Source organism: Stenella coeruleoalba (genome assembly GCF_951394435.1).
Source record: "Stenella coeruleoalba genome assembly, chromosome: 3".
Classification (NCBI taxonomy): Eukaryota; Metazoa; Chordata; class Mammalia; order Artiodactyla; family Delphinidae; genus Stenella; species Stenella coeruleoalba.
The window spans coordinates 122,890,532-122,903,867 of NC_137148.1; the positions used below are offsets into that span (position 1 = coordinate 122,890,532).

Consider the following 13,336-nt stretch of genomic DNA (forward strand, 5'->3'; position numbering starts at 1 on the left):
TGGAGGCAAGGCAGAGGAAAAAAAAAATACACACACACACACACACACACACACACACACACACACACACACACACACACACGTATATACACATGTATATATATTTATGTCAACCAGGTACTCCAGAATTTTTTAGAGTCCATTTGGGGCTTTGAATTATCCGTATTAGAAGCCACGATCTTGAAAAGAACTGGATAGTTGCCAAGCTTCCATTTCATTTTGTGCCGAACAATCAGAGTGGGCATGGAGTGATTAACAGAGATTAATGATCTCAAATGTTTGAGGATTTTTTTTTTTTTTTTTAGCAGAGGGAGGAACACTCCCAAACACATTCTCTCTCTATTTTTAAAATTTATTTATTATTTGTTTACTTACTTATTTATTTATTTATTTATGGCTGCGTTGGGCCTTCATTGCTGTGCGTGGGCTTTCTCTAGTTGCAGAAAGCGGGGGCTACTCTTCATTGCGGTACGTGGGCTCCTCATTGCTGTGGCTTCTCTCGTTGCAGAGCACAGGCTCTAGGCGCATGGGCTTCAGTAGTTGCAGCACGTGGGCTTCAGTAGTTGTGGCTCGCGGGCTCTAGAGCTCAGGCTCAGTAGTTGTGGCGCACGGGCTTCGTTGCTCCGCAGCGTGTGGGATCTTCCCGGACCGGGGCTCGAGCCCATGTCCCTTGCATTAGCAGGTGGATTCTTAACCACTGCACCACCAGGGAAGTCCTGTTTGAGGACTTTCTAATATAACAATTGTCTTTTGGGAGCAAATCCATGGTCCATCTCATCTAATGTTCTGTTGCTTCAAAACATGTCCCCCAGGGAAAGCCACTTTTGACTACTAATGTGCTGAGGCCACGGAATTAGAGGGGTTGCTAACAAGGCCAGAAACAGCAGCCCATACATGGCTGAAAGCAGTTTTCCTTTTTATTCTAGGTTAGCTGCCGAGAACAGGACTCATGCCTCAGCTCAACACGTACAGTGACAGCCCAGAGTTCCACACGGTTTAAAAAGCTCTTTCAAATGAATTGCCCCACTCATCTCTCCATCAGCCCTGTGAAAAAGTTAGATTATGAACAGCATAGTAATGATAGAAAATGTGGGCTCTAGAGTCAACTTCTGTTTTTAAATCCTGGCTTTTCCACTTACTAGCAGGGTGACCTTGAGCAAGTCATGTAGCCTTTTGGAACTTCACTTTTCCCATCTGTAAAACAGAGATAAGGGTGCCTACCTCATACAGAGATTGTAAAACTCTGATAGGTAATTAATGCATGGAAAATGTTTAATATACTTAAACATGGCATCTAATAAGTGCTCAGGAAATGTGAACTGCTACTGTTTACCTTTTTCTCCACCCCCACCCCAATCCCCACCACCTGTCAGGACCACCATCTTTGCAACTACCGATATCAACATCTATCTTCCCCCGCAGGAAGGTAAGGAAACTAAATCTCCAAGATGGGCTTTTTTTCTTAAGTCAAGCAACTACTAACTAAGTCAGGTAGGACTAACCCGTTATCTTCTGACCATACCATCCGCCCTACCTGGAGCACTTCATCCCTCTTCCCTTCACCTTACTCCTTCTCAACCATCAGGTCTCAGCTTAGCCATCTCCTTCTTCATGAGCCCTCCTCTGAGCCCTCCCCCATCATCTTACAGTCCCTTGTCCTTCCCCCATCACAGAACTTCTCAGACTACATAATAACTGCCTGTTGTCCTATCTGTGTCCCCCACTAGGGCATGAGTTCCTTAACAGAAGAGTCCAGGTATGTATACTATACTCTCACATCCCCGGTACAAAGCACAGCACATAGTAAGTGCTCAATAAATACTTAGTAAATAAAAGAATGAATGGCAGACTCCTTTCATACCAATCTGCTGCTACATATTAAAGTATTATTTCTCCTTGGAGCACAATTCGGGCAATCAGAGATTGCAACACATGACTTCATGCCTTATACTGCTATTACATAATCTTCACCTCTAGTTGAAAACTCAAGGCAATCTTAACCAAATTCTAATGGAGTCCATTTCTGAAGAAAGTACCTTAACTTCTGAAAATAATGCCTCGAATGGCACTGATGTTAATACACACACACACACTCATTCATTTCATACCTCATGCTTATTCACAAACTATGCATGTGCTTACAGTCATCAACCCCTGAGCATTTTGAAAAGGGCACCATCTTTTTTTTTTTTTTGGCCATGCCCCACGGCATGTGGGATCTTAGTTCCCTGACCAGGAATCAAACCTGGGCTCCCTGCACTGGAAGCGCAGAGTCTTAACCACTGGACCACCAGGGAAGTCCAAGGGCACCGTCTTTTAACTTTGAAGGTATTTTTCAGAGATATTTGGACTTGGTGAGACACGATGAAAAGCCAATATTCATCCTTGCTATTCTTCCTCCAAGCAAGCACTGAAAATTCTCACTCTGAACTGTCTCTTTCTCACTTGCAGCTTTAGTACTTACGGAAATTTTGAGTCCGACATGATGCAGACCCGCAAAACATGACCAAATACTTTAGTTCTTCCCTCTCCCTCCCTCTTGGAGGAGGTATAGAGGGCATAAATTTGGAAGCTTCACGGAAATCCATTCAAAGTCCAGCTAGTCTTATCTCATTAAAGTACTGTCACTGAGGACAAACCAAATAAAACTCAGCCCTCCAATCAATACCATATTAGAATGCATTGAAAATGTGACTTGGATGACAGGAATGAAAGAAAAGTACATTGAAATGATAACAGACATAAACCCATTATTAAAATAAGTCAGACAGAAAAATGTAAATTTTTCTGTAGCAAGGAAAGAGCTGAACTCCACATCACAAGCACCGCAAGGTATTATTTAAAAACAAACCCTGCTCTCCTATTATCTTATTTTAAAAAGCACATTAAGAAATATAACCTGTATGGAGTCTACAGAAAAGTATAAAGCTAAAGTTGCATAATTCCTTTGGGACACCAATGCCTGACACAGCCTTATCCACAGACTGATGGAGAACATGTATAAACGAACATACGTACATATAAATACACACATCTGCTCTTTCTTTTCTTCTCCCACTAAGTCATTAACCACCTTTCCATTTCATTTCCCTATACTAAATATTTATTTGGAAACTCTTCTTTCCCCATTCCTTCTCTCAAAAGGAGCTCTTCTCTTCTGAATCTCTTACTCTTTGCTCCGCCCCAGAGTTCTTACCTGCCTCTGTTACAAATTCCACCTCAAGGGAAAATCTCTGATGATTCTTTTTTCTTAAATAAAAATATATTGCTCTTTTGCACTAAATTTTATTTTCCAGGGCCCCCAAAATACAGCCAAATGTGGAGGCTCTCAAGCTAAAGAGACTCCCTGTACTGTTTCAAGAAATAAATAAAAACAAGCCAGCAGATGTCTTCACGCTACCTCCTCCAAATCAGGTGGGACTGTTTAGGGGCTATACTGAAAGGGATTCCAGTATAGAAGCCCATATTGTCTGTCTTCGCCTGCTGACCCCAACCCTTTTATCTGTTAGAACAGTTACTAAATCTGTCTGGTTCACTAGCCTATTCTACAAACCTCTTAAGCATTTATAAAGTAGGGTCTATTCTTATCTAGCCTAATCCTTCTCTCCTGGTAGTTTCTTGGCTAATTATTATTTGTCTTTGCTGTGAACCAACGCACGTCATCAAAACATGTTCTTAGTTCTTAGAAGAGTAAGTTCAGCGATGCTTCCGATTTATACTTTTTTTTTTCAAATGCGAATGAGTGGATTTGGGACCCACAGAACAACTTTTAAGCAATGGGAACTAGTCAACCCTTCCATGTTGCTATTTTATTAACAAGAGTAGGTATAAATAATCATACTAATACCTTTGTTTCCACAGGTGCTTTCCTCTGGATAATTCATGCTTCATTACCGTGCCACTATTCTCTGTCTTGTGTTCTCCCTTGGGTTCTGCGACAAACACGGGGCTCAGATCCAGACTCCAGAAGGTAGTGAAGCTTCCACGTTTGTTAACGTACACAGGTGCGTTACACACTCCCCAGATTCCTCGCTAGCATCTTTGTGTGAGGTTGCCCCCGACCTGTCAAAGTCCAGGCTAATGAGGTGACACCACCCACACTACAAAACCTCTCTGTGCTTCAGCCTTCTCGACAGCAACTGGGCTGGGTTTTGAAGAGCAGTGGTTATCAAAGCGTTGCTCTAGACCAGCAGTAGCAGCATCACCTGGGAAACCATTAGAAAGCAAACGTTCAGGCCCCACCCCAGACCTAGTAAATTAGAAACTCTGGGGGGAGCCCAGCAATGTGTGTTTAACAAACACTTCAGGTGATTCTAATAGCATCAGAGTGGAAAACAACAGGCATCGGGCATCTAGGGAGTTTGGGGGAGGCCTGCGGTTAGGAAAGCTATCTTTATTGGAAGAGGGATCATGTGCATAGGACCAAGCTTTGAGGTAAGGCTTCATAGTGTAGTGCTAGGAGCAATGGGTAAAAAAAGAGAGACTGCTCTGATACACAGAACCACTTTTAAGCAATTGGAACTACTCAGAAACAGGAGCAAGTCATTTGACTTCTAATCATTGATTAGAAGAGGCTCCTTTTCTCGCAAAGTGCTCACAGGTATAAGATTATACTTTGGCAGAATCTACGAATAAGGCAATATAAAAAGTACTAAAAATAAAGCAAGGTTCTTTCAACAACAACGAAATTAAGCCATAATAGGAAGCTTAATAGGAAGCTTCAACATAACACTAATATAGAAAGAGAGGTTTATAATTAATCTATTATCATTAATTTTTTAATATCTCAAAGCTATTACCTTTAAAAACTATCCTACTGATGGTGCCTAGAGTAGATAATGGATTTTTGTTTCCTAATGCTTTATTTCTTATTCAGAAAAGACCAGCAGTTGGCTTAGATTCTCATAAGATTCCATTTATTATTATATGAGATTATATTTATTATTTAAAACGGACCAATCACCACCAGCCAGAACTGATACTACATCAAAGATTAAGATTGAGGTATTAACTTACTTCTCCCCTGTTTTGTAACCAAAACCACCATCTTTTGACAGTCATGATTCTGCTTCAGGATAGTTAGATAACTGAATGAATATTAATGAAAAGACAACCTAACATTATTTAGCCATTATTACATACCATGTACCTGGCACTGTCCCGAGCACATCATATACACTGTAGTAGTTAATATTCACAGCAACCTTAGGAAGTTAAGCATTGCTATCCTCATTCTAAAGAGGAGGCACCTGGGCTGACAGAGGTTCAATTACTCGCCCAAGGTCACAGAACTAGCAAGTGATGGAGTCAGGAAACAAAGCCAGTGGTTTCCAGAGTCAGGGTCCTTAATCCTTTGAGTATATCTTTTTAGTATAATCCTGAACTCTAGGGACTTGGAGGGCAGAAAGAATGTTTCGCCCAGCGCAAATAACACTTAGGACCATTTAAGGCTTCTAGAAATACTAAAGACAACCAACAATCAAACAACCATTTAATGAATGTTCAATCTGTGTCAGGTACTGAATTAACCATTGTACAACTACTATCTCACTTAATCCTTACCACACCATGGAAGGCGGTTACCACTGTCATGATTTTACATATGGGTAACTATAGTTAGAGGATTTAAGTAATGAGCCCATCTTCTTAATAAAGAATACACTGCTCACATAATTAAATGTAAAGGAAGCAAAATATGTACTGAGCAGGTAAAAAACACTCAGTAAATGTAACTTCCCGTCCCTTATATTAAGTTTCCAGGGATAAGGATGGTGTCAGTGATGATTAATTCACTGTCTTTCTCACCTATCTTCTTACTTGTTCCATATGGCAGATATTTGTGAGTTAGATATCTGGGTGCTGTACGCAGTCTTGAAATAGAACTAAGTTCACTGATTTCTCTACATCTTTATGATCACCAAACACTACCTCTTTGAGGCTTGCACCACTGGCTAGGAGAGTGGCCCCCAAACCTGCCCATTTGGCAAGAGTAACAATGAACAACCTTAGGAATAAGACATATCCCACACCCAAGCCCAACAATCAAAGGGTAACATGCCACGTTGCTCTACCCAAAGAACCTTGTGCTAAGCATGTAGGTGGCCAACATCTCACAGAGAGAGTCAGCAAAAATGAATACCTTTTCCCAAAACTGCAAGATTTCATCTAGTTGAGAGTTCAATGAAAGTTGATTTATTTAGTATTCTAATATCATGGGAAGAGCTCTGTTTTCAGAATCAGAATCTCTGGACCTCAGTCATGTCTCCACCACAAACCAGCTATGTGATCATGGGCAAGCCGCTTAACTCCACTGGATCTGTTTTCTCACCGAGAAAATGAGACAAAATAAAACTTGTTCTCCAAATTTTTTGTGCATAGTAGATAAGAACTGTGAAAATACTTTGCAGAAATATAAAACCCTGTCAGAAGTATGAGATGGGATTATTATTTTATGTAACTCCTTCCTCGCCTAAAATTTGGCGGCCAGTGTATCAACCTGGTTAGCTAAGAAGTTGGTTTACTGACAGACTAATTTGAAAGGTAAGAGGAAGAGGACTGTTTAAAACTGATAATCAGCAGCTGTAGCAAGAACACCCATGGAACTACTCGCTCAGTTGTTTTGACGGTTAAGAGGGATTCATTTCCAATGACCTTGCTTCTCTATAACCTTTGCAAATCCCTAGGTCAGTGAATGTTCCTGTGAAACAAGCAAGCAAAAAGGATTATCGGCAAACCATTATGTCACTAAACGTGACAGAGACACTCTCCGAGGCTCAGCAAATGGGGGCTCATTATATTTTGCCAAAGACACCGTTAGATGCCTATTCAGGTTTCAAGGTGCCAAGCTATTCACCCTCACATGTCTACATCAGAGCAGAAATTAGCCTATATGTAGATTGCTTGGGACAGCAGTGACAGGAGACAGGAAAAAGGGCATTTCTATGCTGGGAGAAAAAAAGAAACTCCATCTGGAGTTAAATCTGGAGAGATGAATAAAAGATAGTATTTTACTACTATTGATTGTTTTTACATCTCACTGAGAGGATTCAACCAAAAGGTTCAAGAGCAAAGAGATAAACATCAAGTAAACATTGGGATTGACATATATACACTAATATGTATAAAATAGGTAACTAATAAGAACCTGCTGTATAAAAAATCAAGTAAACAATTTCTCTGGTGCCCTTTCATTTATCTTGGACTATGGTTCCCCCTTAAGTGATCTGATAGATTAACATGGCCTTGTGATGTGACACCATCATCCTGCTTTTCCTATTATACCTCTTTTCTTAAAATATTCTGTGGCCAACACGAACAGGTAAAAGTCTAAATTCTCCCTGTGCCTGTATTTGGAGAGGTAAATTCATTTTTTTCAAGTTGCTGGCTGTAAAGCTATAAAGCTGATTGCTTGATTGGTCACTCAAACTCTGGCGTTGGATCATCTTACCGAAGTTTACCTTCAGTATACCCAAAACAGAGGTTACAGAGGATGCTTAGATCATGGTCAATGACTGGGAAGGAAACCAAGGTTTCTCAGACATAAGACATGCCAAACTTTTCAAAGCCAGGATCATCTCATTTTCCTGCTTCTGCTTCTCTGATAAAACATACCTACGCTCTGTTACTCACAGCCACTCTGCAATACACGACACGTTGAACCAGCTGTCCCCCCGAGTGCAGGCCTCTCCAGTGGGTCTGGTCGTCACTAAACCACCGATTAAACACTTTAAGACTGGCTTTGGCAAAACATACCAGAAATTCCTTCAGGGTAATTAAAACCACCTTCTGTGTCAATAAGTCCAGACTGTGAGATCCTTCATGTGCAGAGGCGCTGGTGCTGGCCCACGGGCTCTAGGACGTTTATTCTTAAGATGGCTTTTCCATCACTGCAATTGATTTTAACTGACTCATCCAGACCCTTCCCCCGCCCCATTATGGAGTGATTGGTTGAACTCAGAGGTGTCCTCTTACCCTTATTGTTTAAGCCAAGAGACAGGACCAAAGGGGCTCTGGACCTAAGGGCCAAGCTCATTGCCAAAGCCCTTTCACCCAGACCTACAGGTACGAGAACTTGAATGGAATTCTTGTTACAGAATGTGACAATTACTAGTGTCCACTTTTCACTGCTTTTCCAGGGTTCCAGCTGATTTTCATTTGAAGAATTATTAATGTGACTTCAAAGTAAAGAGAAGAACTCAGGTGACTATTTACTACCTTGATATCCAGTGGCCTGTTCTTCACACATAATAGACACTCCATGAATTATTTTTCACCCCAATAACAGCTTTATAATTTTTAGTATGTAAACAATGCATAATACTTATTGAAAACTGTCATACATTAGAAAATATAAAGATAAATAGTAAAAATTACTAAAAGTTCCATCAGCCTGAGATAACCATCATTAATATTTTGATAACCATTCTGTTTGTTGAATTCTCACAATTCACACATACAGGAGGAATCATACTATATAGATCATGGATGTGGTGAACTTTACTATTTTGAATTGTCTTTTTTTTTGCTTACTTCTCCCCTCACCCCCCATAACCAATGTTAATAACCCTTTATACACTTTTTTCATTTGGATGCTATCATATACCAACTCACATGGCATGACTAACGTTTCAATTGCTTAATCAATACTTGCTGAATGGTTAAAGAGTAAAAAACAAACACGTAAACAAATGAACGAATAAATAATGGGTCATGCTCTTAATTAGCTGGTATGATTTCCAAGTGATTGCAAAAAGCACATCTTTTGACAGCACCCTTGTACCTTTAAACCCTAGTGGGCATAGGAGAACCTGGCTTCAATATGTGAAGAGGGAGCTCCAAGTTCAAACTCCCACATAAAGAATATGTAACTGGCTGCTGTCCTAACTACAGAGACATCATCAATTTACTCTCAAACTCAAATCCAGTTTAAAAACCATTTACTAAGCACCTGTACACCAAGCACTACACTGTCCTCTGTAGGATAAACTAAAGGGGTAAAGATGTGATGACTGCGTTCTGGGAATTTCTTTCCAGTTGGGGAGACAACATTCGGTCTGCCTCTTCCTGGCAGGCTGTCTGACCTTGGACCTCAGGTTTCTCATTCATGAAATGGGAATGAGACCTATACATCACAGGATTGTTGTTATGATTAAATAATTCAAGGAATTCAAGAAAAATGTCATGGGAAAATCTGGATTGGAGGCAGGTCACATAGGTACCAGGGAAGGGAAACGGGTACTTATAGGAGCAGGGAAGCAGGAATGGCCTGGGGTAGTGAGGACCCTGCACAAGCCAGCCTGCCTGGTTTGAAGATCAGTTGGGAGAGACTCAGGTAAACAAAGGGACAGGCAGTAAACAGTAAGGCTTATAAGCACAGGAGAAAATCGTGAACAGACTAATCTTCTTAAAGGGTCAAACAAAGGCGGAAAATGTGTTTTGCCTCTTCAGCATGTGCCAACGTCTAGATTAAGGCCATCCATATATGAGTGACTCAAAGGCAACCTGCTTGTCAAGTAACTGGAAAAAGAAAAGACCTGGCCTGCACAATGGGCTCAAATCCAAGTTTCTTAGACTTATAGGAAAAATTCTGATCGGAAAATTTCCATCTCAAATTGTGCTGAGAAAGCTTAGGGACTGAGTAAGCATGTTGGCAGCAGAAGTACAATATGGTAATCAGACTCCTTTTGCATTTTTCACCACAGTGCACAGTTCTTCAGGTCCTGGGGAGACCTTAGCGGGTTTTTGATCTCTGACGCTGTGAGTGGTCAGAGAACCCATAAGGAAATACACCTTGTTCACAAATGGAACTGCACCCAAATCTTTCCTCCTACGTCCTATGAAGTAACCAGAGAGTTCTGACTTCCAAAGCATAGTATGTTATTTTCACCCAGGCTAATCCTACAGACCTGGAGTGGGATATTAGATATTAATCATTGTGAGAGACATCAATTGGAGGCACTGAGCTGTCCCAGTCTCTCCTGTTAAGCTCAGGGTCCCAGGGCAGCTCTTCTCCCCTCTGTCATATCTTTTCCTTTTAAACTAGAACCACTGATGAATTCCTGGAAGCCTGTCCCCATGCATCTGTGCTGCTCTAATCAATACTCTTTCACTCCATCCCGCCTGCCCTGGCCTCCCAGACAGCAGAGAAAGGAGATGAGAGGTAGATTTTAACATTACCATCTCAAATCATCGTTGCAACTTAACGTTTATAGAAGCTGTTTTAATACTTTTAGAACTCTGAGGAAGAACTGGATCACCCACTAACCACACAAATCTTTATCCATTGAACTGTCCATCCATCCATCTACCCAGCCAGCCAGCCAGCCAGCCATGCATCTTTTAAATTTTATCTACTGAACGCTTAGGTCACAAACTGTGTATCATTTTTTAATACTTCATAAAAGTTTAAACAAAAAAAGTCAAAGAATGTGGTCTTCTTACTGCAATACCTCCAGATAGTCTAGAGGGAGAAAAGTGCCCCAAGTATTCAAGCCAAATGAACTGAGACTTCAGACGGACTCCCAACTATAATCCCCAAAGACGGATGAACTACAGACGCCAACATACAGCTGACTTGGAACAACATGGGTTTGAACTACACGGGTCCACTTAAACACGGATATTTTTTACAATAGTAAATACTTGAGTACCACACAGTCCATGGTTTGTTGAAACCATGGATACAGAAGAACTGGGAGTGTAGAGGCCTGACTATAAGTTATACCTAATTAACCTCTGCATTGTTCGACGGTTGTTGGACTAAAAATCACTCATTAAAAATGTAATCCCAGTGGTAGTTTATAAGATTTTTACTTTTCATTTCCATCAAATCATGCTCTCAAGTTTTGGAGGGAAATTAGAGATGTCTTGGAGGGAAATTAGAGATGTCTGGAAATCTTGAGCCAACGATAGAGTCTAGTTTTCTCAGATTTATCTAGGTTCAAACTGCATTCAACCACATATAGTAATAACAAGAAAAGGTTAACATAGCTTTCAGAAACGTCAGATTTGAGCCCCACAAGAGGCTAGCTCATTAAACAACCATACTGGTTGTCATATTGGGTCAATCATTCTTTGAAATTACCTACTCACCAGTTTGAAGAAAATTAACATTTCTGGGTCACCAGGTTCCATATACTTATCTACAACTGATGCCTGGGAACAAGGAAAGTCATTTTATTTAACGTAGGTGGGCAACTAAATCCCAGAGAGCAAGCTACTTACCCATGTATTTAATAGCGGAGGCTGAGCACTGAGCTTGTTTTCCCACTAGGAAGGGTAAGAGGACCCGGGGCTTTGGGGAGGGACAAGGGCAACGGGATCAAATGAAAGCTCATTAATTATATCTTCATGACTTTTTTTTCTGATTTTCACCCCACGTACATTCTCTAGGATGAACTTAAACACACTGAAAACGAGTGACAACGTGAAGTAGAGGCAAAACACGGACCAAACAAAAGTAGGAAAGAGCCATAGCAATTACAAAGGCACTCACTGGTACCACTTTTTAGAACGCAATTTATTGATCTTCTCTAGAAACTTAATCGTTCGTACCATTTAACCCGGTAATCTTGACTTTAGACACTTGTTCTAAGAAAATAACCTGAGAGATGATTTAGATGCATGCAATCATTTATCACACAAATATTACATCAAAATCCTGGAAATAATCCAAACTTCCAGCATTGAGTGCTTGGTAAAATTATGGTCTAACTATAGGATGTTACAGAAGAATGCTCATAGTATTGTGTTTGGGACCGAAACAAACATAGGTATGATAATATTTATCATATAATTCCTTTATTCATCCATCTCTCTCTCTCTCTCTCTCTCTCTCTCTCTCACACACACACACACACACACACACACACACACACACACACAGCAGCCTGGAAGAAAATACATCAAGAAATGTTTGTAATGATTATGTTCAGAGCTAAATTCGACTTTCTGTTTTACACTTTTCTTTACAGTCCCGATTTTCATCAGTGAGCATATATTTTGTTCTCTCACAGCCTCTATTCTTTTCCTACGTAGCATTTACCAAGATTTATATTCATGTTCTTATGTTTGTGTTTAAAGTGTATCTTTCCAGTAGAATGCAAGCTCTATGACAGTAGAATATGTGTCTGTTTTTTTTTTTTTTAATTGCATATCTGGGTTTTTTTTTTAGCATGATGCCTAGTATATAACAAACATTTTTAAAGTAACCACTGAGTGAGCAGCTGTGGGGACACTACCTGGAAGATGTGTGGTGGTATATGAGGGTTCTAATGGGCATCAAACAGTCAGCTATGTCTCTAGTCTCCAGCTCATTTGCTCAATAATACACCATTTTCCTTGCTTACTTTTGCCTCCTAAGATCACACAAGACTCCACTCTCCATAAAGAATGCCTGTGCTGCTCTGCTCCACCTGTCAGAATCCCACGAAGACCCCACCTTCCCCACTGAGCCATTCCTGTTCAGGTAAGCATCCCTCTAGCACTTACCAAAATCACTCACTTGGAAGATCAACATTTTTTGAACATTATTGGGTACCAAACACTTTTTTTGAATAGGGGTCAGCAAACGGTGGTCCATGGGCCACCACCTGATTCTGCAAATAGAGTTTTGCTAGAATACAGCCATGCCCACATGCTACAATGGCAGAGTTGAGTAGGTGGGACATAGACTGTATGGTCAGGAAAGATGAAAATATTTACTATCTGGCCCTTTACAGGACAATTTACAGACCCTGTTCTAGAGCATCTACGTTCTTGTGAAAAGCGGAGATGACACCAGATTTTTATCCCATCAGGTTATTCTTAGGGCAATATGAGATCCAAAGTATATCTCCAAGAGCTTTGTAAAAAAGAAATTATTGTAATATACCTAAATCCGGGTTTTTTGAATTTTATTTTATTTATTTTTTATATAGCAGGTTATTAGTCATCCATTTTATACATATTAGTGTATATATGTCAATCCCAATCTTCCAGTTCATCCCACCCTCACCCCAACACCCCGCCACTTTCCCCCCTTGGTGTCCATACGTTTGTTCTCTACATCTGTGTCTCTCTTTCTGCCCTGCAAAGCGGTTCATCTGTACCATTTTTCTAGGTTCCACATATATGCGTTAATATACAATATTTGTTTTTCTCTTTCTGACTTACTTCACCCTGTATGACAGTCTCTAGATCCATCCACGTCCTAAATCCATTCTTAAGAACATACATTTCTGTGTCAGACGTACATGCATTCAAGTCCCGAGTCTGCTGACTGATGCTGGGCAGATTACACAACTTCTCTAAGCCTCAGTTTTGTCATACATTCCCTCATTTCCTTAATAAACGTGTA

At 40.5% G+C, this 13,336-nt stretch overlaps 1 protein-coding gene across 1 annotated transcript in view; it reads right to left on the reverse strand.

The window, feature by feature from the left end:
* PPP2R2B (protein phosphatase 2 regulatory subunit Bbeta) overlaps positions 1 to 13,336 on the reverse strand; it is a 609,983-nt gene that overhangs the window by 269,878 nt on the left and 326,769 nt on the right. The gene's annotated exons all lie outside the window — the stretch shown is intronic.